We start from the raw sequence: 24,542 nt of genomic DNA, 5'->3' as shown, positions 1-24,542 counted from the left end.
GAACAAGAATAACCTCACATGTCATGGAGCACGACCCCTGTGTGCACCCACTGGAGGGAAGGAGTTGGATAGATGTTGCTCTCCAGCAGAGACAGTTGGAACAGATTGCAAATGCCCCATTAGGGTCCATTCTCTTTTCACAGCTGCAGAAGTTTCTAACATATTTTAATCACACATACAAACGCCCATTTGAGGTTAATGATTTTTTTCAAGACCCACCTTGACTTGGAAATTGCATGTGCAAAGCTTTTCAGAGGCTGCGTAACGCCTGCGAGTCTTCAAGGTTTTCACATCAGCAGTTCGCAGAAGTTTTAATCTCAGAATTTGTTGATATAAATCTAGGGTGTGATTCAGTAGCTCTGCATGTGCTTAGAATGTGTGATGCATCCCATCTCTGGAGAGCTAGAGGGAGGCAAGGACAAAGAAAGGAACTTGGGAGGAGTCACTGACACCCACACAAGATTAAGTTTTTGTGTAAGTGTGCTGTGTCTCAACATTTACCATATTAAGAATTTAAACTGAAAATATCTTGGTTTTAATTCTGTTTTCCTTCAAGAATAACAATAGCAAAACAAATTTAAAATTGTTTAAGCAATAAAGTTGTTTATATTAACATGACTGAAACAACATATTGTTAATATATGAAATTTATGAAACCTATTGTTTGTAACCAGAGACCTGGGGTGGGGGAGGCTCCAGGGAGTCTATGAGGGTGACTCTAGCTGAGAAACCTAACAGTGGGGATATGGAAACTGAAATGGCTACCTCATGTAGCCAGGCAGAACTCCCAGTGGAGGGATAAGACACCAACCCACTCACAAAACTTTCAATTCAAAATTCTTCCTGCCTACAAGAAATTCAAGGACAAAGATAGAGCAGAGACTAAAGGAATGGCCAACCAATGTTGAGCCCAACTTGAGATCCATTCCATGAGCAACAACCAATCTCTGACACTATTAATGATACTCTGTTACGCTTACAGACAAGAGTCTAGCATAACTGTCCCATGAGAAGCTACATACAGCAGCTGATCAAAATAGATGCAGAGACCCACAGCCAAACATTAGACAGAACTCTAAAAGTTTTGTGGAAGAGTTGAGGGAAGGATTGAAGAACATGGTAAGGATAAGGACTCCATAAGAAGACCAACAGAATCAACTTACCTGGACCATTGGGGGTTCTTAGAAATTTAAACAATCAACCAAAGAGCATACAAAGGCTGGACCTAGGCTCCCTGCACACATGTAGCAGGAGGGCAGCTTGGTCTTCATGCAGGCCTCCCAACATCTGGAGGTGGGGTACCTTACCCTGACTCTGGCGCCTGCCTGTGGATTCTGTTCCCTTAACTGGGTTGCCTTGTCTGGCCTCAGTGGGAGAGGATGTACCTAGTCATGCGTTGACTTGAGATGCTAGGGTGGATTGGCATGGGTGGGGGCCCATAGGGGGCCTTCTCCCTGCCCAGAAGTGAAGGGGAGCTGTGATCAGGATGTAAAGTAAGTACAAAAATAAATAAATAAATAAATAAATAAATAAATAAATAAATACCATTTTTAGTGAAAAGGTAGCACCATTTTACAATTTTGCAAATCTCTAGTGTCAGACTTAACAGAAAATAACTGAGTCCTAATGCATTTGTTCTGCCATATGCTTTCTCAATAAATCTAAATGTGATTGTAATTGTTATAAAGGTAAATCTAATTGTTATATTTTCTTATGGCACTATACCATATCTCAACATTCATGCAAGTGTGTGTGTGTGTGTGTGTGTGTGCGCGCGCGCATGTGTGGGTGTGTGTATGCAGTGTCTGTATGTGTGTGGGCAGAGTATGTGTGCATGAGTAGTATATTGTGCATGTGCAATATGTATGTGCATGCATGTGCATATATATCTGTACGTATATATCTGTATATGGAAGCCAGACAGGACATCAAGAATTCTGCTCTGTCACTCTCCACTTTGTCCCTTTGAGAATCTCCCACTGAACTTTGACAAGGCCCAAGGATTCTCCAGTCTCCACTCACCACAGCACTAAGACTACTAGGATACTTGAAATTCAATCTCCCGTCTCTATGCTTATACAGCCATTGTATTTACCCACTGAGCTGTCTATCTGCCCAACCCAGAACATACAGTCATTTCTTAAAGGTTAATCACAATTAACCTAACATCTAACATCATATCAATTAGCTTTTCAGTGTATGTCTTGGTTAGGTTTCTGTTTCTGTAAAAAAATGTCATGACCAAAACTAACTTGGTGAGGAGAGGATTTATGTCATCTTACACTTCCAAGTAACAGCCCATCACGGTGGGGAGTCTCAGCAGGAACTCAAGCAGGAACTTGGAGGCAGGAATTGATGTGGAAACCATGGGAAAACACTGCTTACTGGCTTGTTCCCCAAGACTTGCTCAGCCCGCTTTCTTATACAGCTCAGGACCACTTGCCCAGGGATGGCCACACCCACAATGGGCTGGGCACTTCCACATCAATCACAGATTAAGAGAATGTAACCCAGGTTTGCCCATAGGCTAATCTGGTGGGAGTGTATTTTCAGTTCAAGTTCTCTCTTCTCAAATGACTCTAGCTTGTGTCAAGTTGACATAAAACCAGCCAGCACAGCCTCTTACACTAAGACCACTGAATTGCCTTGTTCTTTCAAGGAAACCATGCCTTCATGGTTTTCACCATCCTCATCAGCCTCGGTTGGAAAATATTGGTTCATTGAGCCTTCCAATGTTGCCACAGCACATTTAGGTATTATAAAAAGATCTCGTTTGGTGATAACACCACTCACCTCAGCAGAATAGTGAGTATTAGGAAACTCTCAAACTAACGTCAATGCATCCAAGATTTCTAGAATTTTAGCTTTCATTTGAAAATTCAAATTTTATTGCTGGCAACAAATGTCTTCTACTTCTTAAAAAGACAGACTCTAGTCATTTTTAGAAAAAGATCTTGCAGGTCTGAGTAGTATTGGTTTTATGATTTGCCAGTCATTCTCTCAAAGAGACCATGAAGGGGAGAGTGTTAGCATCAGGGCCTCCAAAGCCTGTAGTGTCACATGGGCGGATCTCACAGACCTGTTGCTAGGGCAACAGCCGCCATATTTCCAGAATCCATTGGGCTGACCTCCCACCTTTACATACGGCCACTACGTGAGAACCCATATATATATATATATGGGGAACATTCCTCTCTCTCTCTCTCTCTCTCTCTCTCTCTCTCTCTCTCTCTCTCTCTCTCTCTCCCTCCTTCCCTCCCTCCCTCCCTCCCTCCTCTCTTTCTGCTATTGTCCCCTCTCTTCCTCTCAATTAAACCTCTTACACATGGAACTGTTTGGGTCTAGTGTGTGGTATGTCCTGATGTGACCCACTGTTCTAACACATCATTTGGTGCTGAAACCCAGGAATTGGCGGTTCTGTCAGCAGCTGCTGCACTGCCCTGCAGCAGGGACAGGCAGAGATCACGACCACATGGATTGGTCACAGCACCAGCAACTATGGCTGCCATGGGTACACAAGTTCGCGGCCTCCTCAGCTGGTGGCTATGAGAATCGAGAATCGCAGGCTTTCAGCTACAAGAATCACAGGCTTTCACCACGGAAGTTCCACTGCTGAAGCCGCCACCACCAAGTTGCAGCAGAGGAACCGGAGCCGCAGCCACACACCATGGGACATACGAACTTCTACCACGTGAACCATGCCCCGCCTGGTCTATCATGTGGGGCTAGCCTCTGCTCAGGCCCACACCTACCCATTCAGTTTCACATTTTCTATTTACCAGTCTGCTATAATTCTCGCACAGACACTGTATATTAATTGGTAGGATCAGTCAAGGGGAGGACCTCCAGCTTTCCAGATGCAGCCTGACCAGCCATCTCTGGGAACTACGGGGTTTACAGTCACGCCTCCCAGTTGACATACATCTTAGGATTTCTGCCATTGGTTGCCCCTCCCTTGAAAGCAACTCTTCATTCCCCAATTATTCCAGGCTCTTGCAGCCGAAAAATCCTTGGATCCAGGGTGGGTTGCTTTCCACAGCAGACAAAGGGTCTGCTGGGTTCCTAGCCACTAGAGGGTTCTTGTGACAAATTGGACCACTAGCTTGGCTGATACTTCTTGGTTTTTGGACTGTTCTCAGGATGCTGGTACAAATAGTCCAAATACCCACCAATGGGTGTCAGAATGTCTTCAACCATACCTCCAGGCACCCCACTGGGATGTCTCCTGGAAAATCTCAAATCTTTGAAGCTAATGCCAGACTTGAAGGCATCAAAATTAATATATCTCTGCAATAAGATCTGGATTAAATATCAACTAGATGGGAGTTCAAAATGACCACTTAATGGCAACCTAGATCCAACTATTTTAAGGGATCTTAATGCATACTGCCAGTGAACTGGTAAATGAAAGGAGGCTCCTTGTGTCCAAGCATTTATCTATCTCCATTCCAATCCTTCTTGTGCTCTTCTTGTTCCCCAACCCAATTTCTCTTAGCCATGAAATCTACACAACCTCTGCTAGATGACGCTACAGTGCTAGATCCAACTAATGAACCACCCCCTTTTCGCTGCAGACCTGTCTCTACACTGCCGAAAACCCAAACTGCTACCTCAGTTTCCCCTCCTCACCAGGATGCCCCAGAGCCTGCTAGCTCTACCTCTCCAGATCCCTCCCCTTCTTCTTCTGTGCCAGCTGTGGGCTGCTCCAAATGCCCCACATTGGCAGCTACCTTCACTCCTCCTGTCACCCGCTCTAAGGCTACAACCAAACCTCCAAGTCCTTCTTCCCTGAAGACACCTGACCCAGCAACGGTCCTTCCTCTAAGGGAAGTTGCTGGAGTAGATGGTCTTGTCAGAGTACATGTTCCATTCTCACTTAGTGAACTTTCCCAAATGGAAAACAGGCTGGGGTCCTATACTTCTAACTCTTCCAAGTTTATTAAAGAGTTCCAGTATATCACTCAATCTTACAGCTTGACTTTCCATGATGCTCATATGATTCTTACTAATAATTTACTTCTTGAGGAACACAGATGAGTCTGGGAAGAGGCAAGAGTACATGCAGATGGAATTCACCAAACAGACAGCACATACACAATTGGCTCTGAGTCAATGCTGGACCAGAATCCCCAGTGGAATTACAATTCTGCAGGTAGTATTTTAGCCAGGGACAAGTTCATTTCATGCCTTAGAAAAGTGGCCATAAAGCCAGTAAATTTTGAAAAACTCCAAGAGGTTGCCCAGGACAAGCAGGAGAATCCATCTCAATTTTTTGAACGCCTTACAAAGGCTTTATTACAGCATACCAATCTGGACCCTGACAACCCAGAAGGTAAGCAACTTCTGATTACCTACTTCTTTTCCCAGAGCTACCTTGACATAAGAGCTAAACTTAAAAAACTTGAGAGGGAACCCCTAACTCCACAAGCAGAAGCCTTAGCGCTGGCCTTCAAAGTGTACCATGGGAGAGATGATAAAGTCCACAAATAAAAATACCATATACTGGCAAAGGCTGTCCGATCAGCCCAGCCACTACCCCGGCTAATGGTATCCTAAGACTCAGAGACCATCAGGTACCTGCTACAAATGTGGTAAAAAAAAAAAAAAAAAGTCATTGGGCAAAAGCCTGCCCTAACTTCCACAAGCCAAGAGGGCAATGCCCTAGGTGCCATCAAGGACATTGGGCTGTTGATTGTCCTCATGTTACATAGAACAGGGGGACATCACTCCCAGATAACCCTCCAACTGATCTCCTAGGCTTGGATATAGCCAACTGAGGAGGCCCGCGTTCTCCTGACTTGACCATTGCCATCACTAGCAGGGAACCCTGGGTAGATATTGTAGTATGTGGGTGGCTCATCTCCTTCCTCTTGGACACTGGAGCCACTTAGTCAGTCCTGATGGAGTTTTGGAAACCCACTTCTCCTTCTCACTTTCCTATTGTCGGGGTAGGAGGACAACCTTATTTCCCTCTCCAGACCCCATCACTTAGTTGCACTTTTAGAGGTGTACCTCTCACCCATTCCTTTTTGGTAGTGCCAACATGTCCTGTCCCCTTATTGGGAATGGATCTTCTAGCTAGGCTGGGAGCCTCTATTTCCTTTGCTTCCCACATTCACCTAAACCCAGCCTCACCAGCAGTTCCTCTGCTCCTTCTCCTAGCCAGGCAACCTACTAACACTACCATGTTATTTCCTTTACCAGCTTCACAGGTAGATCCCCCCGAGTCTGGGATGTCAGAACCCCTCTATTGCTAAACACCATTCTCCCATTGTCATCCAATTTCTGGACTCTACCAGGTACATAACCCAAGCTCAATACCCTCTCTCTCTACAGCCTACTCCTGAGGACTTAAGCTTCTTAAAATCTATCACTGTTTCTTGCAAAATCTGTCAGAAGTCTGACCCCAATTCAAGATATCGTAGCACCCCTTTCCCTACCCATCAGGCTAGAGGTTCCCTTCCTGGAACTGACTGGCAAGTTGACTTTACCCACATGCCCACTGTCAGGCGTGCCAAGTACCTCCTGGTCTTGGTGGACACCTTCTAGGTGTGGGTAGAGACATTTTCCACAACTAACAAAAGGGCTCAGACAGTCTCTGATCTCCTCCTCCAAGAGATCATCCCCCGGTTTGGTGTCCCAGCCTCTCTCTAATCAGACAACGTTCCTGAATTTACTTCCCAAGTCTCTCAAATCCTATCTAATGCCCTAGACATCCCCTGGCATTTTCACATTCCTTACCACCCTCAATCTTCTGGTAAGGTAGAAAGAACTAATTGCTCTTTAAAAACCACTCTTGTTAAGCTGTCACAAGAACTTCACCTTGATTGTGTTAAACTCCTACCTCTGGCTCTTTTTAGGTTATGAGCTCTCCTCAAGAGACCTCTCCTCATCTCTCCTTTTGAACTCATGTATGGATGTCCAGTCCTAACTCCTGGTCTTTCACCTAAATGCTCTCCCCTCCCAGACTATCTACTTACCCCATTACTTTGCCACCTCCGTTCTCTCCTATGGAACTTTGCTGACCACAATCTACCTCAGCCATACACTCCTGTCCACTGCCTATCAACATTGGAGACCAAGTCCTCCTATCCCCTCCAGGTCATTGGCCCTCACCTTTCTCTCTCAAATGGCAGGGCCTTTTTAAAGTAATTCTTGTGACCCCTACAGATGCTAAACTCGAGGGACTCTCTCATTGGGTCCATCTGTCTCACCTCAAACCTTTCATTCCTCCACCTAAAAATGACTCTTCTTCATACACATCAATCTTAACAGGACCATGCTCTGCTAAGCTCCAGAGGACAACAAGACTGCCCACCTTGTCCCCAATCCCAAAAAATGAAACTTCACTCCGACAGCCGAGCTCGACCTCACTGGATTAGACATGGGTTTCTCATCCTCCCACTGCTGTTCATTTCTATCCAGGGTAGCCCTTATATCTGGAGATTTGAGGTTCAAGAAACCCTCACAGATAACAAATAGTCTTTCCAAATAGGGTCAGGAAACTGCTCCATAGACGGATGCCAGGAACCAATACAAATTGCTATCATCCCGGTATCTATAATCCCATTTAAATACTATAATCCCTACACTTGCTTTCTCTTTGACCAGACAAAAAGATTATTGTAGAAAATGGCCAGATGAATATGGGGGCTGCCCATATTGTTCTTGTCAGATACATATGCTAGGATCATAGATCAATCATTTCTTCTATCAATACTGCAAGACATTCTTTTTCTACATACAAGATCCATGGGATTCCAGGTAGGAGACAGGAGTTGTTGATAAACTCTATCATAAAAAATCAACCCGGGTCCCCAGTAAGCACCATCCATATCCAGAGAAAATATATCTCAATTTTCCAACCCCTGGATATCAGAAAAGCAGGGGAGATAATCAAACACTCCTCTGAGGTCCTTACCTCATTGACATCACCCCTCATAAATGGCACTAACTTGTCATTTCGCCTTTTACTTCAGACCTTGACCTCAGCATACCAACTCCTTAATGTCACCAGACCTGGACACTTTAAGGATTGCTGGTTATGTGTATCCCCTGGAACTAACTCACAATTGTCACTTACAGCGTCTTTGGTGATACTACCTAATCGATTCTTTGGCAGCTGTGGTGCTTCAGAACAGACGGGGACTAGATGTCCTAACAGCTAAAAAAGGTAGTCTTTGCCTGTTCCTCCAAGAAGAATGCTGTTTCTACGTCAACCAATCTGGGGTAGTAAGAAATAAAATCCAGGAGTACAGTCAGACATAAAAAATTTCAGGGACCATGATACTTCCAGTTCTGGGATTTTTGAAAACCCCATATGCAAGTAGATACTCCTGTTTGTAACCCCTTTCCTAGTCATCTTCCTGGTGTTATTTGCTCCCTGCCTCATTCATCTTGTTTCTACATTTCTTCAATGACAAATACAAAAAATTTCTAACCAAACTATTAATCGGCTCCTATTACAGGATTACCAGCTGCTGGCCACAGATGAGCCCCTGTCCACAGAGGAACCTGATGTGAATGTTTACCAAGTGGATCCTGATGGTGAAAGCCAGCTACCCCCCATTGGTGACACCCCTAGACAGCAGGAAGTAGCTTAAGAGACACAATGCCCTAGTTCCCTTTTCACTATCAGCTTCCCCTTCCCTTTTTCTTTCCTTCTCTTTAAAATATCGAAAAGGGAGATATGTTAGCCTCAGGGCCTCCAAAGCCTGTGGTGTCACATGGGCGGGTCTCACAGACCTGTTGTCAGGACAACAGATGCCATATTCCCAGAATCCATTGGGCTCACCTCCCACCTTTACCTGCGGCCACTACGTCAGAACCCATATATATATATACAGGGAATATCTCTCTCTTTCTTTCTCTCTCTCTCTCTCTCTCTCTCTCTCTCTCTCTCTCTCTCCTTCCCTTCTCTTTTTCCACTACTACCCCCTCTTTCCCTCTCAATTAAACCTCTTACACGTGGAATTGTTTGGGCCTAGTGTGTGATATGTCCTGATGCCACCCGCTGTTCTAACACATCAGTGAGTTCAGCTCCTACCTCAGTCGCCACTCCCATGCATTCCCTTGTGGTGACCACTGACATTTGCCATGTCATTACAAAGAATTTAAAGGGTACACCCATAAGAGATTTTAATGAAAACAGTTCCTTATTAGCGCTACCAAGGACATTTTTCAGTGAAATTTGTTCTCCCCACATCACAAAGGCAGGTAACAAATAATGCAATGATTCACTGATATAATGAGTGACACGAAGCACAAACTTGATCCTTAAAAAAAAGCCCCATTTTTGTCACTTACCCTTGCTTTGAATGCTGACAGTAAAAAGTTATGACAATAATATTTATCATATATCATCATACTATGTATCATACTGTGTATCATACTGTGTATGATACATAATAATATATATCATATATAACATATGTGTTATTGTATGATAATATTGTTATATAATAATACATTATATTATATGTGATTATTATTATATATTTATATACTATATAAGTATTATACATGACAAATAGGAATATATATAACAAATATATATATATGTGTATTCTAGAGGTATAAATATATATGTAAATATATAATAAATATATATACACAAACTTAGAGGTATTATGAAAAAAATCAATTTTACTTACATTCTATGAAAGAATTTCCAACAACACAAGAGCTGCAAGGGCCACGCTTTGTGAACTCTAGATATCTATATGTTCTGATCTCTAACAGTCTTCCTCTTTCCTTACTGGCTGATCATTAGCTTTCCTAGAAGCTAGGAATTCAAAGACAAGAAGTAGACCTGGTGGCTCCCCACAAGGGTGGTATGAAGATGAGAGGAAATCACTCATGTGTTCATGAGTAGGAGTTCCCTGTAGACAACTAGAGCTCAAACCTACAAGAGATACAGCTATCACATACAGGAGAAGAGGATGTTGGGCCATTAGCTTCCAACTCTCATTACCACTTTGACTACATTAAGAATGCCAGAAAGACACTGTGTTGGATAGATTGTTCATTGCAAGGCAGCCACAGTGTATTTGAAAGTAGAAGTACCAGAAATATGGAGAGGGAACCACTATCCTCTAGACTTTTAGATATTCTCCCTGCACATCAACTTCATTTCCTCTGGGTCTTCCCATGTGATGGATTCCCCTGATATAACCTTCATGTGCCCAACTTTTGCCCTGGAATAATGCCTTCTGGGCATAAATGGTACTTCCAGACACACATCCCTGAACCCTATGTGTCTTTTCTTGTCACATGGCTTTTCCTGATGTAATGCCTGTTCATTTACTCCTTCTGGTTCAAGACAGCAATGGTCATGTCCAACGCAGAGGAAACAGCTTCACCACATTCACCATTTTCAAACAAGTGTCCCAGGCACAGCTACCAATGCACACAGCTTTTACCCTCCACCTACCACGTCACCATTTGCATCTGTATGTCTGCTTTACCCTTTGTGTACACTCTTCTTTCCTCCGATACATCATCTCTGCAGAAGAAAGATAAGGACCTTATCTTTAATTTTATCATTGTAAAATTCAGCTCTCTCCTCAAAGGGGATAGAAGATTACTCTTGAGGCAAATGTAAATGACTGTGGCCTGGGAACAGGAATTCCCCATATTCTGTGCTTTATCTCAGAAGTGCTTAGATGAGGTTGTATTAGTAACAGGGAAAATACCACCATAAATCAAGGCATTCACCTAACACCTTGGTGGGGACCACAGTCAGGCAGATTACTGCAAAGCAAGAAAATTCTTCTATGCAGCCTCAGATGCTATCATTTGCATCCTTAGTATTTAGACTGGTGGAAACTAGTGGTTTGGTAAGATTACATCTTAAATCTTTTAACTGCTATCAATAGGATGTTATATCAGAACAAAAGGTGGACAATTAAAGAGCCACACAAAGTGGCTATTAAGTTGCTAAAGATAGCCCAAGACCATTTTACTCTGGACTTTCCACAATCATGAAGTCCTAATTGGTCCTTTAGTCTTGTCAAATCTGTAATATTGGTGTGCCTTTTTTTTCTTAGACCTTTAGCTTACAACTTGTTTCCTGCTATTGAATCATGCCTGGCACATGAATGCTTACTGTACATTTGTCAAGTGTGGAGATGTTTTGGTTACTGTTCTATTGTTGTGAAGAGATAGCATGACCAAGGAGACTTATAAGAGAAAACATTGAATTTGGAGTTTGCTTATAGTTTCAGAGTCTGAGTCCCTGAGCATCACAGTGAGGAGCATGGCAGCAGAGAAGCGGGCATGGTACAGAAGCTGAGAGCTCATACCCTGACCCACAGCTGCAGTTAGTGAGAAAGTTGACCTGGCATTGGCTTTTGAAACTTTGAATCTAGTCCCCATCCCCCATGACATACCTCCTCCAACAAGTTCATATCTCCTAAATCCTTCCCAAACAGTTCCACTAACTGGGGAACAAGCAGTCAAATATATGAGTCTATATCATTCCCATAGGAGACATAGCATTCAAACCATCACAAATGAGAACACTCAAAACAAATGAGACACTAGAAAACCCGGGTGCTCTGCTGATCACCCTACTTAATAGCTGAATGTTAATTCCATGGTACCTGAAGAAATTATGTCCTTGTCCTGTGGGATCCAAGCTCAATAGCAGGGTAGCATGACTCAGAGATAGTCTCCTCTTGCTTCCTTTACCCCCTAGTTCAATGAAGATCAGATTCTCTATTAAGAATTGAATCTCACAAACACACATTGCTAGCTAGGTGTTTTCCTGTTTGTTTGCTTGCTTGCTTGTTTGTTTTGTCAACTTCACATAAGCTTGAGTCATTTGAAAGACTCATTTGAGAAAATCATTCTACAAGATTGGCCTATAGGCAAGTCTGTGATGGATGTGGGAGAGCCTATCTTACTCTTGTGGGGCCACCCCTGGGTAGGTGGGTTGTATAAGAAAGGTCCTTAAGCACAGGAGTAAGCCAGGTGGCAGCATTCTGCTAGGGCCTCTACTTCAGTTTCTTCTTCCAGGTTCATGCTTGAGTTCCTGCCTTGACATCCCTGGATGGTAGACTATAAGGTGTATGACAAAATAAATCCTTGCCTCTATAAGTTGCTTTAGGTCATGTTATTTCATCATAGAAGTAGACACCTAACTAACTAAAATACCATGGGCTTACACATATGATCATAGAATAAGAAGAGAGAAGTCTCCAGGGAAAGATGTTTTTTTTTGACCTTGATTCTGAGAACCATCACAGCCTTGACTACTGTTTCTCACAAAAAAACACTAATGAAATACAAATGGACAATAGATAAAACATAAGAAAGATAACAGGAATCTGAGTATGGTGATATATATCTGTCATCCTAGAGTCAGGAAGATCAGGAGTTCAAGGCCAGCCTGGGCTACATGTATTCAAGTCCAGCCTGGGCTACCATGAGACCCTTTCTCAAAATTTCTGTGAAAATGGAGGATGGGAATATGACAATAGATTGGAAAACTTTCCATTCTGGATTTCACACAGGTTCTATTTTATATTCCCAAAGCAAGTCACTAAGACATTTGGGAATTGGCATGGGAATAGGGACACTACCTCTTTGCAGCCATAGACAAATAACATCAACCAGAAGAAAAACTTAACAGATCTTCCTTACAGATCTTCTCAAAACACGATGGGCAGGCATTTCATGTCTGTTAAGAGTTTTCTAATACCTTGCTGGCAGAATAGAAATTACCATGATCATCTCATTCCTTCACATGATGCTAATGCTATGAAGCACTGTGATGGACAGAAGGGTTTGCAAGCCCTTCTCCAGGGTTATTAAAACTGCTGCTGGGTAAATGCTAATTCTCCAAAGCCCCTTTTCTAGCTCAGGCCTGTTGGAAACTCAATCCTGAGTTTAAATGCCCAGGTGCATGATTTCACACGTGTATTGAATAATAATGTTTGCGCTCAGAAAAAAAAAATCAAACAGAATTATGAAAAGCAATTGCTGGCTGAGATTTTCATTTTGTATTAGTGACATGAGTGCTAGACCATGGCCTTTCAACAATTCAACATTGTAGAATTACAAGTCTATCTACAAATCTACGCTAGAATTCAAAGTGTTCATTTTCCTCCTATTATCCAAGGTGAAGGAAAGAGCTGGTCTGATATGCAGGCAAAGACAAGGTAAATGCAGAAGCCATTTGCTTGGTGAAAAACACACATGTATTTTTTTTTCCTTACAGGAGAGAGTCAATATTTGATTTTAATTACTTCTACAGTCTAAAGAGTGCTGGGTCTGGGTCAGGGAAGCCGAATAACCTTAACAAAACACATTGAGGCAGCAGAGGGAGGTAAATGAGTATCAAAAAGGAAAGTATATAGCCCAATAAATGAAGACACGGTCCTGCCACCCAATCTCCTGCAGCACTGCCCCTTCCTAGCTCCCAAACTGCTTTCAGAGTTCTTCAATTATCCAGAACTCTTGACATCCCAAGAATGGCATCTTTAGGTAGGCTATTCATTGTAGATTATCAAGCCCCAAGGAAGTACACAATAAACACCAAAAGACTGCCCCTAACCCTGTGACATACAGAAAGACACAATAGACACCAAGAGACTGCCCCTAACCCTGGGACATACAGAAAGACATAATAGACACCAGGAGACTGCCCCTAGCCCTGGGACATACAGAAAGACACAATAGACACCATGAGGTTGACCCTGGCCCTGTGACATACAGAAATCTTTTTCACGCTCTGGAGATTTCTGCTTGCCACTGACTTCCTATGACGTTTGGGACTCAGTCAAGAAAGCCCACATTTGGAAAGCCCAAGACCCAATATCATGCCTTCAGAAAGTCACTAAGTGGTAGGGGGCCCTTAAAAGAGCTTTTACAGCATCTTAGAGACTCTCTGTCCTGATTGAATAACACCCTGTCATATGACTAATGTACACAGAGGCTCAGAATACAGCTTTACAAGCTTGGACTCCCAACTCTAACACACAACGAGCATCTTGCCACTTCCACTAAGAGCCTACTCTTTGGTGTCTTGGGCCTCCTTTCTCTATACTGTCCTCTCTTATAGCTGTCTTTCCCATGAGTCTTCTGTTCCTAATCATCTCCTGTTCCTGTACCCTGACCCCCACCCCTCACTGCTGAGTGCTCTCAGAAACCAGCTTTATGGGCAACTGCCAGATCTTCATAGCCACTAAGAACTCAAGAGACCCAAGGGATGGGAATTCTGTTCCATAATCCTTTATCCTCCAGTCACAAACATCTCCAACCTTCAAAGATGCCTTTTAGCATCTCCCCTATTCAGAAAATCATCAGTTTTCAGCTCTCTTTAGTATTAACAGAAGAGCAAAAATGATCTCAGAAACTCTGATGTTCCTGGTTGGAACTTTCTGTGCACAAATGTTCGCAGAACAATTCAGGATCTCACCAGCAACTCACTTTTTGGTGCTGCTCTGTGGTTAGGTGTTAACATACACCAACTGATCTCAGCCTCATGACAATGTCATTGGGGTGCACGAGCCATGAAACCGCTCATCTTAAAACTAAGGAAATGGGGACACAGAGAGGTTGTGAGAACAGGACAGGCAGCACAGCAGTCTGAATTTCAAACAGGACAGGAGTCTTTAGAGCCAGAACCTGATAACAGTCAACAGATAATAAGGGAAGGGGACAAAGGATTTGGATTTTTGGTTTATGCTAGTCCATTATTTCTTTGCAAGAAAAGCTCAGAGTCCTATCTTAACCATTCATTCATGTATTTAGAACTTACAGTTTGGGGTTTACATGCTTCACCAAATTAATCAAACAGCTATAAATAACTACACTGTGCTCTGAAACCACAAATGAGAGATTTAATTCAGAAAGGTGAAATCTGTAAGCCTCTATGGAATCTTCTCTCCCACACACACAACTGACAATTACTAATGGACACCTCCAGGCTACACCCCAAGGACCCTCTTCCATCCTCAGCTAGGATGGGCTAATCCACATTCTTACAGCAAAGCGATTAACCATGAGTGATGAGGCTCCAAGCTGGTGTCCTGCCTGTTTATTAACGAATCATTTTTAAATGTAGATGGACACATTGCATCACTGCATGTTGAGGATAAAGGAGCTAATCAAATTCTCAGAGAATAGATATCTACTGAGCAAGTTCTTCAAGCAGTGACTGGAAGAGCGGTAGAAAGATCAGCTGAGGATTCCTGTGAGCTCAAGAAAAGGATACCCTCTGCAAAGCAGGGTGAATGAGCATAGAAATAATGAGCATTAGATGATTCATATTATAACAATTGTAACAATGTAGAAATTAGTGTTCTCCCAAGGAACACCGGAGAGAGATATCTCATAGTGTGACTAAAGGGTTGGAGACATGGCTCAGCTGGTAGGGCCCTCCCTTGCATAAAGAAAACTCTACACCCTCTCCAGGACCACATAAACTGAACATGGTCATAAAAGGGTAAATGTCTATACTCCCATAGCTAGGAGGTGGAGCCAGTTGAGCCAAGAGTTCAGGATCATCCTGTTCACAGTTGTAAAGTATGGTGGACAACAACCTTGACTACATGAGACTCTGGCTCGAAAAGAAATGAAAACAAAATGGTCTAGAAACCAACCAGAAAGAGATAGAGACTAAAGAATGATACTGTAGGAACCTTATGAGCATGGGAGGGCTGGTAGGATTGGACCTGTCTCTCTCCCTGCTTGTTTCTTGTCCAGACTGAGTTTGCATGGGGAATGAGGTTGGTGGCTAATCAGTTTGATTTTTCTGCTGCTTCTGCCTCTAGGCAATCACTTCTGTTGGGGGCACTCTGAAGACACAAGAGGGTATTATGGATTGTTGCCAAGTGGTCTTTGTAGACACCCAGGAAAACCACTTCTTATTAGAGAAGCCAGCACCTTTACAATATGAAACTAAGGATGTGGAGGAAGAGAAAATTTTGTAAACAAGAATACAAGTATGGAAAGGGGGTAAGAAAGGAGTTAAAAAATAATCAACTGGTATATTGATGACCAGCCCACTCTCTACACAGATTCTTTTACACAAAGGCTTTTAGGTTAGTGGCAGATTTAAGGCATCACATCTGACCTTGATGGATGCTGTCACATGCATTATATCATTTATAAAGTCACAGAAGTCTCCATGCTACAGATACATGACCCCTCTGAAAGCGGTTGGAACATCTGTCTTCTATCAATTCAAATCATCATCAAACACAGGAATTGCTTCATTTTGCTTTGCTTTGGTTTTGCATGTTTCTTCTCTGGGAGCAATGCTCTTCTAAGGGTAAAACCTATTATGGGATAGGATGTTCCTGTCTTGTTTAGAGTAAAAGCCACTAGTCACATGTTTTATGCTGTAATGAATACTGTTTTAATAGCTTGATATAATCAGTTGATGAATAATGGGGGTTTGTGTAATAGCCAGTTTTCCAAAGTATGATAATTTACAATACCATCAACTTGGAATTTTTATATAAGAGTCAGTAAAATGTGTTTGAGCATAGTGTCCCTTGGAGTCCTCATGATAATGTTATTAAATCTGAGTTATTGAGCTTTTGGGCAACATTTTCATCTAAATTAATATGATTCTGCCTGAAGGAAAAAGAACATATTAACTAAGGCTCCTTGGAGAAATGGCTCATTTCAAGTGTAGAAGAAGAAAGTACAGCATGAGCTGGGACAGCTTGATATGCCAAAAGCTACAGAAAATAAAAACGTGTTTCAAGGACCCAGGAGCTACCTTGCAGGGTTTCCTGACTTTGCCTAATATGGGACAAATTGAGCACCAAAATGCTCTATTAATAATGCATGATATCCTATAATCCACTGAGTGAAAAGAAAACCAAATGTCCATACCTACTGAATAAGTGAATGGAGAAAGGGAGACACTCTCTCACAGGAAAAAGCTATCCACTACATATAGAAAAACAACAAAAGAAAAAGAGAGACACAGAAGGCCTCTGTGACAAACCCCATCCCCACAGCAAAAAATAAAAATAAATAAAAAAAATAACAGCCCTGACATAAAGACACTGAAGAGAATTCATAAGAATTGTGATAAAGATGCTGAAGTGTAGCTCTCTGTAGGTGGTAGTTTCTGTCAAGGGTGCTCGTGGGGTAGGGCTCGGTTTTATTTAAGGGGCTGGCCACAGAGAGTCTGACGATGCTCCAGTGAGTATGCAGGCAAACTTACGTTGGGTTTGGGGGTGGGGTAGTCACAAGGGTTGGGGAGCAGACTAGGCAACACAAAGCAAACTTGTGTTGGGTTTTGGGGTGGGGATCACAAGGGTTGGGGAGCAGACCTGGCAACTGAGCATCATCAGAGTACATTATGTGAAATTCCCAGATATTCAGTAAAAATGTTATGTTGGAAAGAAAAACAATTACTCTTGCATCCAGTATCTTAGGGTCTCTATTGCTGCAACAAAGCAAGCTGGAGAAGAAAAGGATTTGTTTGGATTATTCTTCCAAATTGCTGTCCATTATTGAAGGAGATGAGGACTGGAACTCAAGCAGAGGATCCTGGAGGCAGGAGCTGATGCAGAAGCCATGGAGGGGTGCTGCTACTGGCTTGCTTGCCCTTACTTGCTCAGGATGTATTATTGTAAAACCCAGGACCACCATCCTGAGGATGGCACCACCCACCATAGGCTAGGCCCTCCCCCATGGATCCCTAATTAAGAAAATGCCTTTTGGCTTGATATCATGGAGACATTTCCTCAGCTGAGGCTCCTTCCTCTCTGATGACTCCAACTTATGTCAAGTTGACACAGATCAACCATTACACAAGATCCTAGTAGGAGATTTGTCCCTTGGTTCCAGGCCCCCAGTGGGAACCAAAATCCCCAGATGTTCAAGTCCTGTATCAGTAACTGTGCAGGGCTTCGATAGACCTCTACACCTCTGTGCGTGTTAAACCCTTTCTTGGTTACTCATATGTGTGGCACCAGATAAATGCTAAGCAATGACTGTGTTGGGTTATGTAACTCATAAATGCTAAATAATAGATACACTAGACTATGTGGGAAATCCATCCTAAGGAAACATGTACAAGCTCAAGAGAGATGCAACTTTCCATCTATAGCTAAGCAAATCTAGGCTATGACATCTGAAGACATAGAGAACCTACTGCCATAGATTCTGACAAATATCAATGACTATGGGAAGCAGGATGAGTATATGAAAAATAGTATTTTCTAGAAGATTACATACAAATCATAAGGGAAAATTATTTTTAGTTAAGAAGTTTTAGACTGGAAGATGGTACCTCGGATAAAAGTACTTATTTATCTCACAAGCCTGAACAGCCTGTGTTTAATCCTCAGAACGCACATAAAGGTGCAAGGAGAGACCTGACTCCACAGAGTTGCCCATATGCACTCTGTGGTAGATGTTCACTCCCCTCTCCAGCACACACACCCCGCATGCTTATATTATATATTATTTAATTATAATAAATAAATTAAAGAAAGGAATCTTACAGACACTACATTAGAGTCAAGATCAAAGTCAATAATGGGACATGCAGATATAATATGCCTACCAGTGTCATACTGGGAAGAGCAGATATACCCAATTCAGTATTTTGTCCCAAATGGATAGCTTGTGTACATTCATCTGTAAATGTCAAACTAAATCAAACTAAGCAAGAGTCTACCAAATAACTGGCTTTTTAAGTAAGGCAGGATATTGCTATTAGCCCAGGCCATTCCCAAACTCATGCCTTTTCTGCCTCAGCTGTTGCCTCCTCCTCCCCTCTGCCTGAACTCCACAAGAGAGCTAACAGCTTCCCTCTGCCTGAGCCTTGAAAGCAGAGCTTACACCTGGGACTGAATCCGGCCACCTGTGAGGTTAAACAATGGCCCACAACACTGCAGCTCCTCCTGGAACCGAGAGACTTACAGCTAGCTCCTGATATTCCTCCTGTTTGAGGACATTGCTGACCTGACTGCCTGAGAAAGGAATCCACTGAGAACCTGGCGTCTCCACATCTGATGTTGTATTTACATTATGCATATATTATGTTTAGATATTGTGGTTTCACTTTTGTGCCTGGATATATAAACTCATTACGCCCCGAGTAAAGTGATGCTTTGATACATTTACTTAGCGTTCGTCTCTTTCTTTTGTTCTCCTCCGCAGGTATAGCCTAACCTCCAGTCTGAAGAAACCCAACGACCAGAGTAGAACCGCTGGCTGGATTCTACACTCAGCCTCCTGACTGTGAGGGTTACAGGCATGCACCAGCACACCCAGCTTGTAATCTCTTGAAGTTCTTGAAACTTGTGCATATTGAAATCTCTAACATTGAAGGGTTCTGAAAACTTTAGGATTATTCTCAGCTAATGCTGAAGGGAGAATGCCACCACCTAAGAACAAGGTAAGAGTTTAGACCAAGCTCTGGGCTAGAATGGGGGAAAATCAGACAGGAATTATTAGAGCATGTAGTGAGGTCTGAACAGGAATTAAATAATTGATACCCATATTGTCTCGATGTTGAAGTCCTGGGGTTGGGTATCTACACTGCGACTTTTTAACAGACTATGTTTGGGGGAACATAACAACAGCATTCATGGGTAGAGAGCATGATATCTGCAGTAAACTCAAATGGGTCAGGAAAAGCAACATGGATAAACATTAGCAATTAAGAATCTGGGCAACGTGAAGTCGGATATTCCTCATGCTGTTCTTGGGCATATTTGAAATTATTAAAGGGCCTCTTAATAGACCCTTCAGTCCTGTGTAGTGCCACTAGCCTACAATATCACTCTTGATAAAGAAAGATAATAAGTGCCATTACAGGGCCCTGGCCAAGTCACCACTATACCATGGATTTGCACTCCAGTGTCCCATTTGACTTCAACACAAAAGAGACATTTTGGAAAGGCTGGATGATACGCTGGGTAAGAGGGCTGCTCTGTCAGCATTCCCCCACATCCCTGCTCTTCCAGAGTGCTCGTTCCTTCTCTATATTTGCTGGGCTTGGGCCATGGGATAAATTTGGAAAACAGGATGTTCGTGAACAAAATACAAATAGAAATCTGGAACATGATTTGTCATTTGATCTGTGCTTGCCCTTTAGAACTTCTGCCATTATTATAGGAAAAGAGACATTGGGTAAAGCGTTGCTGCTTTCAGGATGATGAGAGGCATCCCTTCAGAAAGAATAAGCCTTCAGTTAAGACCCAAGTTAGAGTCAAGGCCATCTGAATCCAGCCTAGGTCCTCAAACCAATCCATGATGTATCCAGCCAATGACAAATCAATCTACGGATGTATCTTATATCAGATGCAGGTTTTAGAGTAATGTGTTAAACAACATTGTAGGAAAAAAAACAGATAACGGATACAACTAACATTTCTGAAAACACACAGAGAATAATGTGAGGCCAAAAGTTCAACCAGACATGTTTTGGTAGTTCCTTCTGTCACTTCTGTACCAAAGAACATTTCCAAATATGTATAGCCTTGTTAAACATCAGGACGGCTCATGAGCCTGAATGCTCCTTGTATATTTTTTGAATCATAAAACAAATTTGACAAAAGTATAAAAGACGACTCTGTTTTTATTTTCATTACTCAGTAAATATGGCATATTTAATTAACCTTCTTGTTTGCTAGCTTAGTTGAGCAATACAATTTGTCAACTTTAATAATCATAAGAAATATTCAATATACATGGATTTTTAGTGTTATTAAGTAGAGGTATTGCTTGAATATCACTAGTTCTAATATTAAATGAAGAAATCAATTCTATTAAAACTAGAGTGAATTTTCCAGCATTGGCATTTTTATTCAACAGTGTTTTAAGACACATGGGAATAGATTTATTTTTGTATTTAATTCTCTGAACTCAAAACAAAAAATATACCTGCTCTCAAATTTTAGATCTAAAGCAAGTTTCCAATATAAATTAGTTTCCCCAATAACTAAAAATAATCTGATATTTTTGTTATCACATGAAGGACAGATTCTCTTACAATAACAAATAATATTTTTTTAGCTTTTCTTTAGTTCTATTTCCCTGAAAAGTAAATCTGACTATGAAAAGCATTTTGAGATCTCAATTATAACACAATGGTTAATCCTTGATTTTGTAACCCTTTCTGGTTAAGCAATAGTCCCTGGTGTAGTTTGAGATAAGCACAGTCTAGTCAAAGAAATGAACACTAATGGGCAGGGAAGATAGTTCAGTGGGCAAACCAGAGTTCAGATCACCTCAGCCTATGTAAAGTAGATGTGACAGTATACATCTGTATTCCCAAAGCCCCTAAGGCAAGATGTAAGATGAAGACAAGTAAATCCCAGAAGCTAGCTGGTCTTGAGCAACAGTGAACAAGAGATCCTGCCTCAAAACAAGTTTGAAGGCAAGGACCTAAGATTACCTATCCCCTCCACATAGGCACTATACATAAACACTGCACTCATTTAAAAACAATCAGACATGCATGCACACTACACAGATACAAACACACACACAGAGAGAGAGAGAGACAGACAGAGACAGAGAGACAGAAATAGAGACCAAAAGACAGAGAGACAGAGAGAGAAGAATCTATTCACATGCAAACAAAGAATACACATGCACACTACACAGGTACAGACAGACAGACACAAGAGAATGTATTCATATATGGTCAAAGAACATACGTGCATACTACATAGACACAGACAGATACAAACACACAGACACGAACACACACACAGAGACATACACAGAAGACTGCACTCATATACAAAGAACATACATGCACACTAAATGAGCACAGACAGACCCACACACACAGAAAAACACACATGCAGATATAGACAATAGACTCACACAGCAGACTACACTCACATACAAACAATGAAAACACATGTACACTATACACACAGACAGATGCAAACACACACACACACAAACACACACGCAATCAATTTACAATGGATGTATCTCAAAACAAAAGGAGGAGGGAGGAAAGGAGAGAAGGAACAGGGAAAGAGGGTAGGGAAACACAAAGTTACTACCCACCAAAACCCTGCTGTCTCCTGTATGCACACTGTAGACAATTCTAGACTAGACAAATTCAGGTGTTTTTCTGTTTTGACTTGTTGGCTATTTGTTGTTTTATATGCTTTCTTTTTAAGACATGGTCTCACAACACAACCTGGCTGGCCTAGACCTTGCTACATAGAACAGGTAGACCTTCAGGTCTCCAAGATCTACCAGCCTCTGCCTCGGACTGCTGGCATTACAGAAGTGTGCCACCATGCCCTACCTGGCTTTTTTGTTCCTTTGAAATAACTGGAAAAAGTATATAATGATGAACTCTTTAAAACACGGTCCCATTTATTCTAAAGACTGTGAAGGGTTTTCCTCCTGTGTATGAGTAGGAGACACTGGAGTTTAAAATAGCTCTACCAATATTGTTTACAAAGCCGAAATGTTCTTTTTCTGTTTCATATTCACATTAGAAAGAGAAGGCAAAGAGGGTGTGAAGTAAAGGGTGAGAAAGCAAACACTCCTGAGAAAATAGAACAGGAAAGTGACTGACATGAGAAAATACATGAACCATATATTTGAGCTAATTTCATAATAACACAGCTCTGGTAAATGACTGGAGAGATACAATTAATTTTTATAAGGTAAATGGCAGTGTCTCCTTTTATGCTGTCATTAAAAATAGTCTTCTTCCATCTTAATTGGATAAAAAGGACTCTCTGACTCAGAGATTAAAAGCGAGTATTCTTCCCAAAGGAGGACACCCCAGGCCTTCCCATCCTAAATGTGTCCATACTATGTGCAAGCAAGTAGCATATTTGAACCAGACAGTGGTAGTACAAGCCTTTAATTCTACCAGGAGGCAGAGGCAGGCGAATCTCTAAATTCTAGGCCAGCCTGGTTTACAGAGTGAGTTCCAAGATAGCCTGGGCTACACAGAGAAATCATGTCTCAAAAAGCAAAAACAAATAAGCAATAAAAAAAAAATCAAAGTCTCAGGAAACAGTGCAGAAGAAAGGGAGGAAAGATGGTAAGAACCAGAGAATCAGCGAGTTTTCTGTAAGACTGCATCTCCCAGTAATGTCAGAAGCTACAACCATAGGGCGTCCCCAGTGTGACTGCTCAGAGGTGACTGAGAATATGTCTCTTAGATGAAGGAAAGTGCATAAAGATGCAACCCTACACAAAAGAGCTATAGCGACTGAGGAAAGCTGGAAGCAGGAGAGATGGTCCTACCAGGAAAGAGCACACCATTTGGCTGTTCAGTGCCAAGTGGTCATCCCTGAAAACATGCATACAAATAACATTATATGGACAGAAGAGGTTATACTTAAGAATAAATGTTCTGATGGTTTGAACAGGAATGATCCCCATAGATTCACATGCTTAAATGCTTGGCCATAGTGGGTGGCTCTATTAGGAGGTATGGCCTTGGAGGAAGTGAATCACCCCGTGGAGGTAGGCTTTGAGGTCTCTTATGTCCAAGGTATACCCAGTGTGACATATGGTTTCCTACTGCTTACAGATCAAGGTATAAAAGTCTTAGCTCCTTCTCCAGCACCATGTCTGCCTGGATGCTGCCGTGCTTCCTGCCATGATGATAATGGACCAAACCTCTGAAACTGTAAGCCAGCCCCAATTAAGTATTTTTCTTTATAAGAGTTGCCATGGTCACTATGTCTTCGAAGCAATGAAATCCTAAGACAGATATATATCTACAAATATATCTACACACACACATGCATACAATAACAATTAGTAAAAAAAAGGAGAACATGAATTTGAAGAAAAGCAATAAGGGGTGTATGAGAGAGTTTGAAGGAAGGAAATGGAAGAGAAAAACATAATTATATCATAATATCAAAAATAAATTTAAATTTAAAAAAGAAACATATCCAGTTCTCTAAAGATTTTTTACTATTCTTTTTGAGTACACTATAGCTGTCTTCAGACACATTAGAAGAGGGCATCGTATCCCATTACAGATGGTTGTGAGCAACCATTTGGTTGCTGGGAATTAAACTCAAGACCTCTAGAAGAGCAGTCAGTGCTCTTAACTGCTGAGTTATCTCTCTAGCCCCTATCTAGTTTTTTTAAGCAACAAGAAAAAATAATGGCAACCACTTCCAACTGAGTGGTGAAGTTTACATCCTATTATATGGCCTCCAATAAACAACTGTAAGACAAAATTATTTCCAAGTAAGACACAAGATCATTTTTATAACAAAGAAAATCAGTACTCAATTTTATAACCATTGAAGAAGAATGATGTTTAACAAGTGGTAAAACCTTAAATGAGATGTAAACTGTTTCTATTTTAGTTAATTGTCTCATTGCCCTAGCCAAACACCTGTAAAGAAGCAACTCTAAAGAGGAAAGACTTAATTGGGCTGGTTGTTTGGAGGTTCCCATCAGGCCAGGGAAGGCAATAGCAGCAGGAAAGGCTGTTGTGGGACACACATCTGTGTGTACAAGAAAACAGCTCAGACAGGAAGTAGGGCCAGACTATAAGTCTCAAGGCTCACTCCCACCCCAGAAAGGCCCCACCTCCCAAAGGTTACCAA

The sequence above is a fragment of the Mastomys coucha genome, unplaced genomic scaffold, assembly GCF_008632895.1.
Source record: "Mastomys coucha isolate ucsf_1 unplaced genomic scaffold, UCSF_Mcou_1 pScaffold8, whole genome shotgun sequence".
Classification (NCBI taxonomy): domain Eukaryota; kingdom Metazoa; phylum Chordata; class Mammalia; order Rodentia; family Muridae; genus Mastomys; species Mastomys coucha.
The sequence above is the reverse complement of the archived record's forward strand: the minus strand, read 5'-3'. Positions refer to the sequence as shown.